The sequence below is a fragment of the Lonchura striata genome, chromosome 2, assembly GCF_046129695.1.
Source record: "Lonchura striata isolate bLonStr1 chromosome 2, bLonStr1.mat, whole genome shotgun sequence".
NCBI classification, from domain to species: Eukaryota; Metazoa; Chordata; class Aves; order Passeriformes; family Estrildidae; genus Lonchura; species Lonchura striata.
In genome coordinates, this window is record NC_134604.1 from 16,377,278 (window position 1) to 16,397,519 (window position 20,242).

The window sequence follows — 20,242 nt, forward strand, 5'->3', positions numbered from 1 at the left end:
AATAGTATTAAAAAGTGAGGAGTATTACAGGATATATATCTCTTTGGGGGCCTCCCATCTCCCCAGGAAAGGCTGTGATCTTCCCAATTCTAGACAGAGAGGAGCCCAAGGGGCAAATTTTAAATACCTGCCCTGCTTTCTCAAAGAAAAGCACAATTTTCTATACATAAGTAGTATTTTTAGATGCATCTATTTGTCATCTGGCACCGTGGAAATGCCAATGTCTCACATCCAGAGCTTACATTCAAAGATGTTCACCATGGAACAAAATGGATGTCATTTGGCTAAACTGCATAGAGTATAAATAAAAAAATAAAATTGCTGAATGCAAAATATCTGATACAAAAGTATCAAAATCCCCTCACGAATATTCATTCAATCACAGAAGATGAGAAAACAGACCCACAAGGGAAATCAGCAGGTCAGTTAGTCTGTTCTTCTTCTTCAAGGTAAAAATCAAATATTCCAAAAATCAGAACCTGTAAATTAGCTTTCAGTTTACTGTGCAGTTGCATTTCACTATTTTTCATGCTGTGGTGCCAAAAAAAAAAAAAAAAAGAAGACCAGAGCTGATGAAATCCACATTTCAAACCAACAACAAACAAAATATTTTTCTCTTGAGACTGATATGCATAACCCTTCAAATTACTGTAATGAAATGTGAGGGGTGCACAAAAAGATGAGGAATACCCATCTAATGAAAGAAATGAATGTTGTGAAATGAGTGATTTGTTGGATGCTGCGAGTATGAGCAGCCATGAATCCTTTTCAGAAGCAGTCAGAAAAGCTTACGATGGCTCATAAATCTAAAGCTGGGGGGGAAGAAACAGAGGCAGAAATAAAGTAAAGCAGCTGAAAGGAACCTCAGTCATACACATTTCAGTTTAGGTGCTCTCACTTCTGTATTTCTCTTTAGCCAGGTAAATTCCAGCATACAGGTGTGGTTTTGTACACATCTCACATCCTGGCACTGGCCTATGGAAAATGTACACTCAGAAATAACTTCTCTCATTGATAACAGAACTGCTTTTCATGTTCTGTCTTCCTAGGCAGCAAAACTAGCAGATCATCCAGCAAATATGAAGATAAAGATGTTATTTGAAAGTCATAATAGATGTAGACTCTTTTTACAATTATATACATGAGGAAACAATTTAATCTGTTCTTCCAAACACACTTTCATAAGAATAATGTCCTTTATAACTTTGGCATTTTGTTGCCAGGACCTCTGGGCTTTTATTATTTTTGGGACTAAATGCAGTCAGAAGGCCTGCATATAAACATTTAAATTTATCTGTGTGATATTTACTGGGGAAGAACTATACATGGAACTTCTGTGGTTTTACCTTATTCTGAAATACAAATGTACAGGAATCCAGTAATTACTGGTTACACATCCACGCCTTAACTATAATGGCAAAAGTGATAACTGAATTTTTAGCTAAAATAATAAATAATTATATTAAGATCTTATTAATCTTTACTTTTAACATTCAATAAATACAAAATTCAGTGAAAGTTGGTTTTAGTGTGAGACTACCTTGATGTATAAAGAAAAGCCTCCAAGTATTAGTGTACCTGATTAAATAAAAGTTTGAATTGAATAAACCCAAAATGGAAAGAAGGAAAGGGATATGAATGCTCAAAGAGTATGCTGAATAAGAGTAAATTATGAAGAAAAATATGCCACTCTGCTCACTTTCTTTGTCTCATTAGAGTCCTGGGAGAATTTTGAACATGCTAAGAGAAGGCTGTTGGTCTGAGGTGCACTGAGCTGTAAGAAAATCCCAATTGTTCACTGGCTGAGTTTAATGTTCATGGACTCCCTTGGGTCTATCAGGGCAGCACAACTTTGTGCAGGGGACAACTTCGGTTTGGGGTCCAAACTTCGATATTAGGATTTTTTGCAGTCATGGAGGATGCAGGACATGCAGCACTCCAGGGTGAAAAGGTCTTTAGTCAGTTCATGGCCAAGGTTACAGAAACTGCCAGGGGCCTGCTTGCCATGCACCGGGGCACTTCCATCACCTTGCTTTAGTGGATCTCATACTGGAGTGGGAAAAGCTCTCTGATGGCAGCAGTCACTCAAGAATATATGAATTACCTCTTCAAAAGACAATTTTTCATCTTTATGGAGCAATGTAATTGCCTCTACTAACTCCCATTGTTACACTAGAACAATTTCAGCTGTTCAAAAATGGGACCTCTGAGACTGATGTTCCATGACATAGGAGCTATTGTAAAAAGACTAGTTTTAAGCCTTAATTAGGTTTAATTAAGATTAATTTGTCCTGGCTACTCATTGCTGTCTCTGTTCAGCACTTTTTCACCCCCTGAGTTTCTCTGTTACAACCTGTGTTAAATCAGGGTCACTTAAAAAAAAAAAAAACAACCAAACAAACAAAAACACAGGCTGAAAAACAACTTTTAGGCAGATTTTTTTTGTTCTGACATAATTTTTTTTTTTTTTACATATTCAACAGGGCAGCCAACAAGAAGTTAGCTCAGAGGGCACTCTACTTCCTAGAGACCAGAATATACTGCCAGGGGAAGAAAACAACTTACACTAAAACCACAAGAAAAAAAATTCTGCAACATGGAGTTACAACCTAAGATTCTCCCTCTCATTAAATCAGTGTTTCTCTAAGCTTACTAAAAGTAAATTTCCATGCTCTGTGAAACCATGGAAAGAGATTAGCTGATTTCAGCCATGAGCTGGAAGATACAGAATGTGTCTCCAGGTCCTTGCCTCCACAGCAGGTGATTTCAGATGGAAAAGGCCATCTGCACAGAACAACTTCTCCACAGCCTGCAGGTCACTTGCCAGCAAGAAACTTTGCCTCCAAAAGTTCCCCCCTTTCCTTTTCTCAAGGCCTTTCCCAGCACATATTGAATCAGAACTGAAAGAATAAAAAAATAAAAATAAATTAAAAAAAAAAACATTAAAAAACACACACACACAAAAAAAAAAAAAAAAAAAAAAACCACATTTTATGTGTCAGCTACAGCAACTACTGATATTGCTCCTAAGAACAATCCCTCCTTCTTGAAAGAAGAGCTGAAAAAAAGAGCAGCAGGGCAGAGCAATGTGCCTGCTCCCTGGCCTCCCCACTGCAGTAATAACAGAGATATTTGGCTCTTTCCAAAGCAGCAATTCAAACCCATTTGCCCCTTTTTCTGTGCATTCTGTAAGCTGCTCTCCTCTGTTTCGAGGCACTCAGCTCCCTCCCGCAGCTGAGGAAACAGCCACAGATTTTTCTCCAAAGTGAAATAATCAGTTTGTCCCCATTTGTTCAAATTCAGGTTTTGAACCAATTTGCTTTTGTCTCCTCTTACTTTTGTAAAATTGACATTTTTATGCTTTTCCTGGGCACATTCAGTGTCCCTGCTGATGGATTCAGACCTGGCCAGGGCACAAGCTCCAGGCCTGGAAGAGCCTTTGTCCCTTTCCCCTCAGCATTTGTGTATCCAAGGTCCAATCTGAATCCCCAAATGTGGGACTGTTCTGTTTCACTCCCTGTTTTAGCTCCAAAATTATCAATATTTTATCAACTTGTAGAATTCTGACATCAGCAATGGCCCAGCCAGACATCACAAAGGCAGAAAATTCATTTCCCCTGAGCTGTTCTGGTGTTGAAGGTTCTATACAAACCCCTCCATGCTTTGATAAAGCCACAACTATATCATAACTCTAAATGTGACCCCTTAATGACATTGCACTCATTTTTTGCCAGCTGGCAGTGGAATTTTTGCTGTGTGCATTAGATGTAAAGATCAGATAGATTTTGGAGAGTACACACAGCAAACACTGTAAGCAGTAGCTCTGAAGCTAAAGGGACCCTCAGCAACTCACAGGGTATTTTCAAGCCAGGAGAATTTAACATCCTCCTCAATCTGAGATAAATATTCAAAGAATCACTCACCGCATCTTGGTAGCAACATCAGCATTGTTGTTGAACATTAGCCCAAGTTTTTTTTCTTGTCTTTTTATTCTTTTGCCCTGTCATAAACAAAAATGGTTTAGGATCAATAAAATATCCATTTCACTTAATCATGATCTCATTGCTAGCATTAAAAGGGTGAATATTATATTTTAGGAAAAAAACCCAACCAAAAGGATACAAAAGATATTAACTTGTTTTGCTATGACATGCTTTCAAATAAAATAATTGTAAAAAATCACACTTTCATGTAAATTAAGATGTTGAATCACCAACCAAAAGCCTCATAAACTCTGAGCACCTTAAAATTCAGAATAGCAGGGCAGTATTTTTTATTAAAACTAAAAAATATATAAAAATTTTCTGCCTCCTCCTGGTCTGCTTTTATTTTTAGAAATGTGTGAATGCATATATATTTTAATGTATCTGTAGACAACTCTTTCCTTCTTTCAGTGCTTTCTGCCTTTGCTCTTTTTGAGTGAGAGGTGACATAAATCCACAACTTCAATCCTACACTACGTTGCACTCATGGGTACCCCAGAGTATCTGGGGAAACTCCTTTGTTAGTGACAGTGCAGGATCACACAAAAAAAAATCCTGGAAAATCATGTGGAGCACAAGGACATTGGGAGAAGGGAATTCCTCCCCTCTGTGAAAGGAGATGCCCCATGACACAAATTTCCACACCAGAATTCTGAAATTTTAAACTCTGGCTTCACTCTAGTAGAAAAATAAGGGACAGCAGCAGAGACCACAAATTTATTGGAATTCTTGTGTAGTCCAGGCATGTTCCAGTGACACCTCAGCACAGACCACCCCCCTCCCACCCCCCCTCAAAAAATGCCTTACAAGGCCGACTCTTCTTTTACTCCTGGTAACTGGAAGATTTCAGAGGCTCAGGTAACGAAATTTTATTAATATATTCATACTACATCTTTTCATTTGAGGAAACTCAGGCTGTTTGAACAAATATTTAATTAAGCCTCATATGGCACAGCAGGGAAAATATTTTTAATGATATCCTGCGGTCAAAATCAAAATTTCCTGTCAGTTCCCTCAGAGTGGTGCCCGAATTTAATCCTGTTTCTGGTTTTGTTTTTTTTTTTTTCACACAGATAGAAGGACTGTGTTTAGCAGCACTTGGCAATCCCTGACCTCTCTTAGTTATTCCTCACAATGCTGGGACAGCTTTGGGATCAAATGTGGCAGGTGTTGGAGGATACAGCAACACCCTGAGCAAAAGGGTTCAGGATGGGAAAGTGCATTAATTTATCTCCTCCAGATAAAAAACCATTGGCATCTATAATTTTCTGAAGCCATGGTCTGAGATCTACAAGAAGCAGTGATATGACTTTAACTGTACCTATTTTCAAAGGTTTAAAAGTTTTTTTATAAAGGGTTTATAAGTTTTACCTATATTAAAAGGGTTTATAAGTTTTACCTATATATTTATCTATAATTTTCTGAAGCCATGGTCTGAGATCTACAAGAAGCAGTGAGATGACTTTAATTGTACCTATTTTCAAAGGTTTAAAAGTTTTTTTATAAAGGGTTTATAAGTTTTACCTATATTAAAAGGTTTTTTAAAGGGGTCAAGATTTCATCAATGTCAAAATAGAGACAAGTTGAATATTAGAAGCTGAAGGTAATTGCTGAGAAGTTTCATTTATGTGTCTGTTGTGGCAAATTTTCCATTGCTCAGAGATTTCAGGCAGCCTGTGGTTAGAGAAGTTTTCCCTGCAGGACAAACCAGGTCTGGGAGATTTTATTTGTAAGCTGAACTGAATAAGGAGATTCTCATCCTGGCCTTTCCCTTTTACAACTATTTATCAGCCTCAGAGTCATTGCTTCATTTGCAGATTGATGTAAACCAGAGTATTTTCAGCATCTCCCTGAAAGGATTTGAAAGAGTGTGCTGGGAATTGATCAGCACTCCTCAGACCTTGCAGGAAACTAAGATGTGTCCTGATGGAAGGGAAATCAAGATATTGATGTAACCAAAGTAAAAAACTGGTTTAGACATACCACATTAGCAAGATATAATCCTAATTGCTGTTTCAACAATGTTGCTAGAAAAGGGAAGAAGCATGATGCTGATCAGATAGGCATTAACAAAGGAATAATGTCAGGGCCCAATTTATTACAAAAAATTATAAAAATTTATGTTGATCAAGTTCAAATGGCTCCTTTCTTTTCAGCTGTCACTGAGACCAAATTTTATAAATATCTCCAGTAAAATAAACTAGAATTCCTTCTTATTAAATAGATTAAAATGTTTCAGGAAGTTAGGAAATATTTATTCATACATACTGACATTTGACATTGCTTTGAAAGAGCTTAAAGCACAAGCAACATTTCTTAGCAGGTAGCCACAAGTTAAAAAGAAAAAAAAAAAAAAGTGCTTCTAATGAAATGAGAATTAGTTCAAGACTAAGAAAGCATCTATTCCCAAAATTAATAAATTGCATAAAAATATAATTTGACATCCTACATAATGTCTCTGAGTATTTATTTGACACAGATACATTCATCAAATTATAGCAGCCTTCAGGTTTTTATTTCATCAAGAAATAAAGGAAAACATCACTTTTGAACATGACAAATGTCACTACGAGCAAAAATGGACAATGACTGATCAATCAATAGCCAGAGATCCTTCTCCTGCTTCCTTCCCATCATCTGTACTGCAACAGCAGAAACAAATATTATGCTGGTCAGGAAAAGAGATGGATCGTGATGTGTGCATGTCTAATGCACTCAAAAGGTGCTCTGGAGACCAATTCAGAGAAGTGCAGGTACAGCCAGGCTTCAGAGATTTGGCTTTGCAAACACTGACTGCAAGACAGGCACACTTTTATTAAGCACAAGCAAGGAATGATGAACACAAGCCTGGGACACTGCACAGACATTTTCCCTGCACTGCTGTGTGTGTAATTGTCAAATACCAACGCTGAGTCCCAAACACCACTCCCAGAGTGGAGAAACCTGGAAAGAAGCAGAGTGCCTGGAGACACCAAAGCATGCCCAGCCATTCAGAGAAACCAGCATGGCACAGCAGATTGCTTGCATCAATTCCAGATCCATTGGTATTTATAATATCTACATCTGCACCTAATCCCATACCAGTTTTAGCCAATATGTCAAAAATATATTTTAGCCAATATGTCAACAAAAGTATAAAGGCAAATGGAAAAATAAAATTATCATTTGATCTTTCAGAGTTTTTAGTTAGTTTTTCTTATTTCTTTGTGGTTTAATTTTGGGGTTTTTTGCCTTATAAATATCCCAAATAATTTATATTCATGGAAGGCCAGTTTAGAAGGAAGAACAAAAGCGAACAAAATTTCAGCAGTTGCTTTTGTCTCTGTCCCTTAATTTCCTTTCTATTAAAAACCTGAAAGCAGAACTGAACCAGAACAACATTTTAAATTCACAAAGCCAGAATTTGCAGACTTTTCTAGGCATCACTGCTATGTTCACAATTAACCAAATTAATCCCAATTTCAAGGAGCTTTTAAGAGCACGGAGGAGTAGTTGATTTATCTTGTTGCTCATTCTGCTATTTATTAACCTGGTTTTTTCACTCTTCTGCAGTTTACTAGCAGTAAACAAATCCCATGTGAGACCCAATAAAATACTTCTTTTGTAATGTTAATGCTGCTGTCTTTATAAATCTTCCACTCAAGGCGCAGCCTTAGCTCTGTACTGCCTTTGGTTCCTGAGTGGGTTGACCTGGGCCTAACCCTGTCAGCTTTGGTTCTGAAACAGTCCTGAGGATTTCAGGCCTCTGATCTGGCAAATTCCTCAGAGAAAAAAAAATTAACAGAGGAAGACTCTCTGTGACAAGTGATAAAGCCCTGTTCTTTTGAGGTTACACTAGAGATGGGGTTATGGTCAGAATTAATTGAGAGAGACACAGGGACAACAAAAAAGAAGTCACATGAGGGGGAAAAAAAAGAGAATACAGAGTTTATAGGAGAATTATTGAATAGGAAAGAAGGAGGGGTTGAAGGGAAGTAATCAATTCCCATTTATAAGGTAGGGAGCCTAGCAAACTAATTAGCATTAGAGCCAGATCAATTTTCTTACACAAAGTATTTTATGAGATTGTTACATGACAGTGTGCTAATTAAAACGGATCGACCTAATTAGAGCAGCATTAATAACGTGGCAGCAGCACCCCTCAGTCCATGATGTGAAAAACGCTAAGAACTTGGTTTTTAAAATTTTAAAAGTTTAATAATATTAAAATGGTTATAAAAATAGTAATATAATTAGAGCAATAAAGTTTAGAGTTAGGACAATTACAAGACAATAAAAAGCAAAGAATTACAGACGTCCGGATGCTCTCGGACACTAAGTCCGAGAAAAGCATGCCTTGTGAACAAAGGAATTACCCTTAAAACAATGCACTTGTTGCATATTCATACATCCTTCATGGTTATGCATACATGCTATTCTAAACAAGAAACTCTCTGTTGTATGTCAACTGTTTCCTTTAATCCCCTGGCATTTTCGACTCTGAGCAAGGCCTAAAGAAATTAGCTTCTTTTGATAAGAAGCCATAAATTCTCTCCTTTGGAAGATTTAGAAGATTTGGAAGATTTTCCTCAAAACAAGTATCTCATTCTTAAAAAAAAAAACTTCCCCCACATACATAGACTCTATTTTAACATTATGTTGTAACCTAAAACTACATTTAGCACACTACGTAAGAGAATTGATACAGCATAACTTTCTAACATTACACATATAATATTCATTGTAACAGTTGCAAAAAGCCAATCATAAAATATGCATTTTTCACAATGATGTGCTGTACAGATAAAGATCCTGAGAGCCAGCGCAGGCAGCCCCTGTTTCACACAACATTTTGGTTTGCAGCAGGCCAAGCTTGTGAACAGCCTGCTTTCCTTTCTGCTGTGGGAGAACAGGAAGAAAAATGATAAATTTGACAGCACAAAAGGGAGAGACAAATTGAGAGCTGAAAACAATGTGTGTGAGCCAGCTAATTAGTGAGAAACAATTATAAAGCACGGGCCTGATTGCCACATGCCCTGAACCCTGAGAAATCATTTACTGGGACATCACCCCAGCAGTGCTTCAGCCAGGCTTTGCTTTATATTGAATATATAAAGCTTATATTGAATATATTGAATAAAAAGCTTCATACAATGCAAGGCAGCAGAGAAAAACCTGCTCAGCTTAGCAAATCCCAGACCTGGGAGTTTACAAACCCTGATCAATCTCCATGTTCTGAGTGGACAACCTGTATTTCACCAGGCTGGCCATGAGAAATTGTCCAGATTGAAGATTTGATGAGCTCTTTCTTTATAAGATTTTTTTTCTCAACACAAATAATCAGGAAAAGATATCTCTTTTGTTTTCCCTAGGAAAGCACGACATAGCATAAGCAAACCTGATTTTATAAATCCAGAAAATGAATGAAATTTCATTAAAAGTATGCTTATAATTTCACTTTGAATAATGAAGAATAAAGAATCTTTTATAAGAGTTGGCAGAAGACAAGTCATTAAATAACTTTATAAACAAAATATTACTTAAGTATGCAAAAAGAAGCCAAACTATTAATAAAGAAGTTGAAAAATAAGACTTATTCAGAATTAAGTAGAATATTCCCCCATGGCATTTTGGAGTCTGTTTTCCATTTAGGAAAACCTACTGTGATTTTGCCATGGTAAGTGAGAAATTAACATGCACTGAAAAATCAGGATATTTAGGGTTTAAAATAATACCTGCTGCAGGTCAAGATATTGTAAATTTTATATTAATGAGAAAGATAGTTATTGCAGCAAGGTGGGCAGCTAGACAATTAAAAAAAATCTTTAGAAAGTAGAAATTTGGGGTGTGTTTTTTAGTTCTGGTGCAAGATTTCCAGTCTATAAGTGTTCTGGTGGTAAATGCTGCCAATGTTTTGTTCCTCACTGTACAAAACAAACCCAAGCACAAAAATTGTTTGGTGTTCTGCTTCCAAAAGCTTCTGCCTTGTAACCCCCTCTCCTGGCCAGTGCTCTCCCAGAGCAGCTGCTACAAAACAGGTACTTCATGCACGTTATCTGCAGAGGAGATGCACTTCCAAAATTGCTCTAGTGGTATCAGAATTTTTCACCCCTGTGGGCAAATTCTCACAAGTAAAACAATGTTGTTTCAAGATAACTGCTGCAAAATAAAGTTACTAAAAAGAAAAAAGAGGAAAAAAAAAAGAAAAAACATCAGAATTCAAGTAGGAATTTATTTTGCCATGACTGTCAACTTCTCTGAGTAGAGAAGTGCTTATACAGAATTTCCACCCAAAGAAAAAGGAGAAAATAGGAAAATGCTCATGAATAACCTGCAATAAATGACAATATAATGTTTATAATTTTAGTTGTTTGTCAGTCATACATTAATATGTACTCAATGCTTTTGCATAAATTTTGTATAGAATTTCCTAAATCTAAACACATTCTTGGTACAAAAGCATAGTAGCACAGAAGTAAAATACATACAGAACTTGATTTTAAGTTTCACAAATTAGAATTATTAAGCTTCACATTAATTACATAAAAGTTCATACAAAGAGAAGTATTTCTGCAATGGGGGAGGTAAATCTGCCACTAAATTATAGTCTGAAATACATAATGAGTCTGAAGAAATCAGGACAATTCATGGACTTTTGCAGAGCCAGCCACGTGTCTCAGTTTTGTCCAATTCCACAGTGCACAGCATCTGCCAGGTGTCAGGTTTCTTTAAAAAAGAAACCTTTAAAAACAAATATTTAAGAAATATTTAAAGAATTTACATTTATTTTACAGAAACCTATCTCATAACCATGGGGAGATTTTACCAACAGTCATTTGACAACATCTGATTAACTCATGACCTGGAGAATTACAAATCATTTATTACTAAGGGAAAAAAAAAAAGGTAAAAGCCAAATGTTACAGAGAAATTAACAATTCTTGCCCTCATAATCATATCTGAGCTGTTTTGTGGAACTTTCTGATGGGTTACACAGCTGAATGCACATTGTGGAGCTGAAGCTCAGCCTCGAGCTCCTTGTCCCTAAGATCCTGCAGCACTACCTCCATTCTCCTGGCTCACAAAGATCTTTAGCTTTTGTGGGATTTGGAAACTGTACCTGAAAACCCTTCTGTGAGGAGCTTCAGCAGCTCTGCTGAGCCTCAGATCCACCCTGTTATTTAAAGGTATTTTTTCTTCAAACGAGCAGCTCTGCTGGCAGCCTGGGTTTGCAGCTCTCCTGTTTGGAAGTACATAATATTTGACACAAAGTGATTCCAGGACTGCAGAGGTTGCAAAAAACTTGTCATTGCTATACACAGTACAAAAAAAAAAAAAAAGACTGGATATAGTTGGAATGAAATAAAATCATCTTTTAGTTCTCTGCCTCAATTTTTTTTGCCAGCCAATCCCTTATCTTTTGAGAAAACTTATTTTAGTTTTTAAGTTTCTTTGTACTGTGCCTGGTTTCTTTTCCAGTCAACAGTTTTTTATGCATATAATTCCTTCATTCTTGGATGGCCCTATACCTAAATTACTGCTCCAGCTATCAAATAATTCCCTTTTATTGCTTTTAAATGCGTCCATAATCGCCATTCATTATGCTCCCTTTTCACTTTTGCTATTCCTTAAGCTAACAAACTTGTATCCAGCAGCTTCATTTCTCTTCTGCAGATTTTTCAGTCTGCAAAGTTCCTTGCTAGAGATTAGAAAATTCAGCTTTTTCATAGGTTGCATCCAGACCCTTTTTCCTGATATCCCCCTCTGAGACTGACTTGGAATAATTGTAATTCACCCTCCTAGTTAAACTTCACAGTTTATAACTAACCCCACATATTCTAAGTATTGATTGATTAAAATACATCACAATGCAAATCAAAACTCATCAATTGTGCAGTATATGTAAACCAAATCTGGCCTCCAGTCAGCTCTTCCTGTACTGAACGTCAGGTGATCCTTATTTGTGTGCCTGAGCATGGATTTGATAGCTAAATTCATGGATAAGTTTCAAAACTGTTGTTCAGCTATAATGGAAAACTAAAGTGCTACCATTCAGTCCAATTTGTTGACTGTGGCAGTGCCAGATGTTCTGGGGAACATCACAAAAAGTGTCCTTCAATTCTTAGGCTGATCCAAAGAGAAAGCAAATTTAAGTGTTAAAAATTTAAGTGTTAAGATTAAAAATTTAAGTGCTAAAAAATATCATAATACAGCTGAGAAATCTAAAACTTTGAGCTTTGCAGCAGAAATGCTGTTTGTAGTTTTAGGCAGCATTGTGAAGGCTTAAATTGGTTCAAATGTTTTGGAATGCTTTCAAAGGGCAGCTGCCTTCCCCTTCAGCAGTACCTTGAAGGGTATTAAAATACCACAGGAAGGGCATTAATAAAACAGAGGTGCATCAAATGCATAAAAATAAGAAAATGCAGCGGGGTCTGAAATTGTAGGAACTATAATCATGTTTACAAGCTTTTATTTAGTTTTGTTTAAATACACCACTAATGGATGTTAAAGATAGTGGTCCACATCCTCAGCTCAGGAAAATAAAAATCAATAAAGCTTAAATAGGTCTGGATCAGTTGTGGTTCTGCCCTTCTATCCTGGTATTTACATTTCTGGTTGTTTATTTGTCTTCAAGTCTGCTTCTTGAAGACTTTAAGTTTTGCAAACCGTGAGAAAACCATAATCTTTTGGAGACTATTTGTGGTGCAAGTCTCACTACTGAAAACATAATCGCCCTTTCATGGAATCTCATTTTGATTGGACCTGCTCACATGTTCTTATTGCTCAAAAGGAAAATTTAAGTTCACACATTCCATGGTAGGCTGTGGGCAACTCCAGTATAAACCACAATGGAAAACCCTACCTCAGGGTATTTGTTTCTCTGAAAAAGTATCTCCTCAACCCCAAATTTTTGTAAGGATAGACTGGTTTTGGCAGAAGAGATTTCCAGATTTCTTTTTTTATATATTTTGACAGTCTTGGTGTAAATGTTTTGTGAAAGAGGATGTTTGCAATATTTTGCCTTAAATATGTAAGATTTCAAGAAGGAAGAAAGCATTTCTGTATTGTTAGAATAAATGTTTCAATTTATGCATTCTTACTCTACTGCCCTATCCAAAAGTGCATTAGAAAGCAATAATGTGGTTTAATCCAATTACAACATATTTACAATAGCAATTCATCCTGTAAGAGGGAAAAATTTGTGCCTTACCGTAGGAAAAAATCTTTCAGCTATGGAGAATAATTTTTACAATCCAAGTTAACTCTGTAGTTGGAAACACACCATATCCTATCTGGTATAGCATTGCCAAAACCAAAGCTGGTGCTGCATGCCCTGAACAAATTGGCCAACAAATAAATTTCTTTCAGAACACAGAAGGGAGAATAAAGAAGCACCCATAGAGTAAAGCTTTATTTGCTGAGCTGGTGCACCAGAACCTTGAAAATCACTCCTAACTACAGCAGCAGCAAAGCTCCAGTCAACTTTCAGGTCCAATTTTCAAGGGAAAATTGTGTGAAGAGACACAAGGAGAGGTTCCTTGTTCAAGGTGACAACAGCACCACTGGGAACAGAGCCCTGGCTTCCCTCACACCATTTCATGCCCCACACAATTAGTATGCTGTGCACAGGTTCACACCACACAATGAGAAAGATTTAAAAAGAGACAACTGAAATAGCTCAAGAATGCACAAATCATTAATCAGAACAACTTTCAAATGTGTGGCTATACTGCTTGCTTGCCTGGAATCATCCCAACCAAGGATTTGAGTAATGAGTCTTCATTCTAGATGCCATCAATCCAGAAGTCTGTTAATCCTGACTCTACATTCAGATCCACTGGATCATTCTCAGATTTGGCATCAAAAACCACGTGATTTCTCTTTCCAGATGGTGTAAGATGTGTAACTAAGTCCTCCACAAAAACATCTCACAGGACTGAGAGGGCTCACCGACAAGAGCACCTTCAGTGACACTTAGAAATAACTGCAAATGGTAAAGGAGAGACATTTTATGATTTATACTCCATCTTCCCCCTTGAACAAAGAGGAGGAAACATAAGGTGGGTGATGTCTCAGTGTTTGTTTCAAAGTCCAGGATGGCTTGGGTTGGATGATCGCTGATGATGCCCTCAAGGAGGAAAGCAAAGCGTGTCCTGAGGAATGGAACAGGCCTGGCTCTGCATGCTTGGATCTACAGGCAGCTGTACAACGGCAGAGGAAATAATGGAAAGGAAATTAAGAAGCAATCAGCCAGAAAATCCTTTCCATTTTTGCCATCTGTCTGAGGCGAGAGGCCTGAGGAAGTGAACCTGCAGAGGACACAACGCTGTGAGGAATCCATGGTGTCTGCAGCAAACAGAGGGACTCAGTCGGCCCCCAGGTACCCTGTGGCCAAGCATCTTCTCCCTGAGAGCTTTTGGAGGTGTTTTGGGTCAGAGTGCTGCCTGAGGCCAGCCAGCCCCCTGATTCCTTTGTACAGAGGTCACAGTGGCAGGGCACAACATGAGGGTGATGGTGGAATCCAAAATAAAGCCCAAATTTCTGCTCCTCTCCTCACAACAGTGGGACAGATGCTCTCCAAGGTCCCAGGGTGGGGATACTCTGTGGACACTGATTCACGAAGCTGCAGAAAGGGACTGGGGAGGGGTTTTGGCCAGGCCATGAGACACAAAGGCATGCTATTAATAGCAAATATTTAGAATAGAGTCTCAACAAGGTAAAGGCCTTGTCAAGCCTCTAAAGGGGGGAAATGATGCCTCAGCATTTGGCTTTTAAATTTTTCAGATTCTGCGCTGCTTTAGTGTGCAGGTCTGGGCTTCACATTATGGAATGGTGAGCTCTCTTCACAGAGTAGGGAGACAAAAAAAATTCCTTCTCCAGGTGGGGACCAAGGACAAATGATCCAAATCTCAGCCCAAGAGCACAAACAATGTGGGCTGGAGAGAGAAAAACAAGCAGGGTGGGACTGCCTGGGCTAAAGCTGGAACTGGACAATGAACTCCAAGGTGTCAATGAGCAGAACTGATCAAAGTGAGAGACCCTGTGAGCAGTTGTGCATTTTGGAACCATTTTGGTTCATCTTGGGTGCAGCCTTGGCTGGGCTCTTGTGCTGCCCAAGGTGCATCCATTGAGGAGATCCTTTTAATAAAGGCTTTCTTTAACTCTGCCAAGCCTCTGCTCTAGCTCAGCCTTCCCAAGGCATCTCTGCGCTTGGGGCCACTGTGAGGCACAAGGAGGTGTTGAGCTGAGCATGTCCCAAATTCTCCCTTAGACAGAGAGATGGGTTACATATTGGCACAGTTCCATTTCTGCTATGAATTTGGGGTTCTCCACTGTGAGCAGGCACACTCAAAGGTCTCCCAAAACAGCATGCCTCCCCACTTTTTGTCAAGAAATCAGAATCCTGGAGAACCCACTTCTCCAAAAATATTTATTTGACAGCATGGAACACAACCACCCCATTTTCCCAGTCCAAGAAGTTATATTCCTAAGTGTTCCTTTCCTGCTCACTAGAAGTGTTCTTTATAAATACCTAGGTTTTTTGTTTTCTTTAGATAATTTTCTCTAGTGCTGAAACCTGAGAATATTTCATTTTGAAAGTGACACTTCCCCCGCAAAGATTAAAACAGCCTAAGCTCTGCTTTCCTTCCTTTCCATTCAACTGTGATTTCCTTTTTACTGCTCAATACAAGAATATTTTCAATATTTATGTAACATTTTGTTTTTGAGATTGGGGTGGGGGTTTTACTGGCTATTCACTGAAATAACAGATAGAAAGATTCAAAAATGGAGGAATAGTAAGAAACAAAAGTAAAAGAATACATGAATACATCCCAGGCACCTTCTCCAGATACCATTTCTGCAGCATTATAGGAAAATAAAAAATGAAATGAACACACAAAAGAAACTGTGAAGAGGTTTTGTCAAAAATCTGCTATACATAAACTGAAAAAGCTTGCAACCAATATACAGGGAGAAAAAATGTAAACATGTATAGGAACATTGATGTGCCTAGCAACTTGTTTTGGAAAGCACAACTTACTGATCCAGCACTACATCAATATCACCCCAAATAACAAGCAAGAGAGCACTCAGAGGATGAGCCTGTGAGGAATCTCAGTATGACAGTAATAATTTTATGAATATTATGTGCCCCACTGGTGTGATATTTATGTCTTTGCTTTACGATTTTAATATGTTAATTCAGGCAGGAAAACTGGCAATGGCTTTGTACAGGCACCATTTACCAAACGTTAAAAGGACAACACAGGTGGGTTTTTTTGCAAGGAAATTACACCTCAGGCTATTCTGAACTGCAGCATCTGCTTGTAAACACAGATAATGGAGTGCAGGAGAGAAAACGTGCAACACTATTTGGTGGATAAAAGCAAAAATTCTAAGAATTGAGAGAAAAATGTAGCAAGGAGTTCCATGAGCTCACTAAATTTCCCACAGCTATCAGGAACTTGGAACTCCAGGAAGAAAAAATCTAATAAGCAAGTGACTATCCTAAAAAGTGCAATTGTGCCTTTTCCAATGTTCAGAATATATAATTTTAACACCACCTCTTTTCTTCCTTTGTTGAAACTCAATTGCATAGTGTTCCTAATCAATGGCTGCAGCTGCCAAATGAAAGAACAATGGTTATAAAGATCAATTAAAGCCTTTTACTCCTGGTTTCCAAAGCATGGTCACCAGAGGGACCTGAGCTAAGGCCACACTGACCACAAGATTATGTCCTGCAGAAAATGGTCAGTTCCCACCTCTACCTACTTCTGACTTCTGCAAATCTTTATCTGTCTTTGTATTTGGAATCTTAAAGCTGAAACATTTTAGCAAAAGATCTTTTCCAAGCTTCTTATAACACTAAAATTTATGCCAAGCAAACAAGGAGAAACAAAAAATATATATATGCATGTGTGTGTCTGCAGAAAAGAAGGAAAAAATTACAAAAGGCAATGAAAATGTAAATAGAGTCAGGATAGACTCATATATAGGATTAGAAATCTAAATCCCACTCATGCTCCCAGAAATAGACCCTGCTTAAAAGAAGGCTGGTAGACAAAAGAATTAAAAAATGAGAAAACAATGCCTGTATAAAATATCTGCCCCTATATTCAGTCATACTTTTTATTCTGCACTGTTGCAACTTCTGTTATCACATCACAAAACCTGCACAAATCCACAAGGCACTGCCTGGAGAAAGAAAAGCTTTCTGAACAAACAGACAAATATATTTCTGTGGCTCCTGACACAAAGGAGTTTATAAAAGGTGTGAAAACTTGAATATTTTTTGTTTCCCTGAAGGTGAAATTTCTTTTACTTTTTATCTCCAAGAGGACTTTACAGAATCTGATGTTAATTTTCTGTGATTATGAACCCTGGCTGAGGAGGGAGAAACTCTCCACAGAAAAGGTCTTTGATCCAAGTTAGTCACCATGGAGCACATAAATTTGAATACTTTCCAAAGTGGAATACCCCTTTTGCTTATAAACAAATCATCCTATAAGATTATACCCATATACATTACCATATCTTAAATGCTTACCCTCCCCTAAACTTACAAAAATAACATAAAATTAAGGGCTGCATGTAATTTATGCAGTATTTGAAGAGAAGTTATAATCCAATTGTCCAAAAGTGGTTTTAAAAAATAGTGCTAAGTCTTTGGTAGGGTTGGAATTTTCCCATGTTCTTGAATGATGGGATAAACATTTTATAAGATTGCCTTTCCATATATATTATGTATGTGGGAATGTGGCACCAAAATTAGTTTCTGTGTGCTTTGCTCTTGATTTAGAGCACTTTGCCTGATGAACTGAATCAATTCACATTGGTGTCAGTAGAAAATAATCTTTAATAACTTTGGTAGCGTTGGAGGTCCAGCCTGCAGTGGTACAATAGTAGTCAAACTATAACTGCAAACATCACACTCAGGTAAGGGACAGCTCAGTTTTCATCAGCTTTCTTCTCACAACAAACAGAAGGTTTCAACTCTGAAATCCATCATTTTTTCCTCATTATCCTGCACTATGAAATCATGCCTGCCTCTTGCATCAGAAGGACTGGCTGCAAATACGTCTGCTTGTCAAAGGAAAAGAGTTTTAAAACTTCAGAGTAACTTTGCATCATTTTCACCATCAACATTTTAGAAGAATTTTTTAAATAATCAGAAGTTTCCAGTCTCTTCCATTTCATTTAACGAGGAAAACATAGAGCCAACATTTGCTGGGTCAGGTTTTCTATTCACATCCCAAAAGCTGCAAATGACACATTATCTGCTTTCTCCTCTTATTTGTTAAGTGGGGGGAAAAAAATCCATTTTATTGAGCCAGATGCTCAGTGCTCTCTCACTAACACAGTATTAAGCACTCTTTCCTGTTGCTGGAGCAGAGCTTTGAATTAAACACCAAATCCCTTTTGTCAGGTGAGGCATGGCCAGCACAGGCCCCCTCAAGCAGTGGTGCCAGTCTGGCACTCTGGGTGTCTCACCAGGCATGACTGGCTGATGCATCACTGCTGGTAGGGCACAGCTCTGTACACCAACCAATTTAAGCTTCTCCCTCCCTCTTCCCATCAAGGCTTTTATTGATATGGGTTCCACTAATAAAAATTCCTTTCTAAATCCAATCAACAGCTGTTTTAGTAGGCTAGAAACAGAAAATCAAAGATTTGAAGGCTTGTTTTTGAGTTTAAAAAAATCCATCACGGAGTCTGGCGAAGATATTCTCTCTGACCTGTGAGGAAAGAAAAAACAGCTCTGGATATTTGATTTATACAGGTGCCAGGAAATTCAAGTATGGAAATAATTTGCAATCTATCCCCTTAAAATGCAGGAAACTGAAGGGCATCTGAGACAGCTGAGGGGTTTTGGGACTATTCTGTGATTTGAACCCATCATTTTCCACACTTACAAAATTCATCAAGTGGATATACATAATTTCAACTTCAATTGTTCATTAGCATATACCAACCCTCCTAACCTGCTCCTAAATTAGGATTTTTTTCTACAGGCTAAGAGTGCATACATTGAAAACTACCCCAGCCCAGTTTATGATCATGTTTTAGTAAATCTTAAGCCCTTACCAAGTTATATGCACTGCAGGAAAGCAAAAATATCTTCTCCTCAGGTGTCACTGGATTTTCTGTGTTAGTCCTAAACTGGGATGCCTCAAAGGGTTCAGGGCCATGTTGGGCTCCAAACTTTACCCAGCTTTGCTGGCAGAAGAGAGTCCTCACAGGTCTCTCAGCAATAGCAACAGCAATTTCATGGGCACACAGGAGAAATAATTCATCCCCTCCAGGTTGAAAATAAAAGGCATGTTTTAAAAGACATGAAAACTTTACAAGATCACTCATAGCAAGTGATCTTAGCAAGGAAAAATTTGGCTGGAACGAGACAGGAGCTCTAATAGAGTGCTAGACAAAAAATGAGGGACAGAGTGAACCACAGACTGAGTGCCAAAATACAAGAGCTTTACTTCAAATTGCAAAGAGATGGAAGAGGAGGGAGACATTTTCCCAAAATCTGCATTTCTTACATGATTACATTATCAAAACCTGCAATACAGCTCTTTAGAAACCTTGAATTTTGTTCTGAAAAAATTATTAAACTGAAGTATTTCTAAAACAAGTGTAATGCTACTGTTTCAGGATTTCCCAATTGGTTCATTCTTCCATGGATTAGGCAGTAGTAAAGATGAAACTCCATATTAAAATATCAGAAATTTTCAAACTGCTGGGTATTTGAGTTAATTATTCAATACACAGATTCATTATCCTGTATTAAAACTGGTTTTTAAGGAAGCATGTTAGGAAAAATCAGATGAAAATATCAGAAAATGTATTAAAATGCCCTTTTGAAGATATGAAATTGCAGAATAAAACACAGTTGTTCTTCAGACAGCCACTTACAATCACATTTCTTGTCTAGACTAATCAAAACTGTCAGTTGTATTTTTGAAAAAAGAGTGTTCCATTTTTGTTGGAAGAAATAAACTGTATAATTTGAGTGATCCATTTGTTGCCTTTCCCTTTATCTTTAAGGAAAAAAAAAAAAAGAGAGAAAACAAAAGACAACTTTCCTGGATTTTTGTGAAAAAAGAGAAAACTAAGAAGAGAACAACTTTATTGCACTTTGGATTTCTCAAAAGCAAAAGTTGTGTCAGGGCTCTGCATGCATAATTCAGCCATACACACATTTTGTGACTACAAACACTGAAAGAATTTCCACTATGACTCACCCACCTGATGCACAAACCACAGCAAATGGTTCCTTT

The 20,242-nt window shown here is 37.7% G+C and overlaps 1 long non-coding RNA gene across 1 annotated transcript in view; it reads right to left on the reverse strand.

The window, feature by feature from the left end:
- Nucleotides 1-20,242, reverse strand: part of LOC110481501 (uncharacterized) — a 90,076-nt gene that overhangs the window by 13,838 nt on the left and 55,996 nt on the right. Inside the window, exon 2 of the long non-coding RNA XR_002467262.3 lies at nt 3,924-4,000. This is a non-coding gene — a long non-coding RNA (uncharacterized LOC110481501). The remainder of the gene's footprint in view (nt 1-3,923; nt 4,001-20,242) is intronic.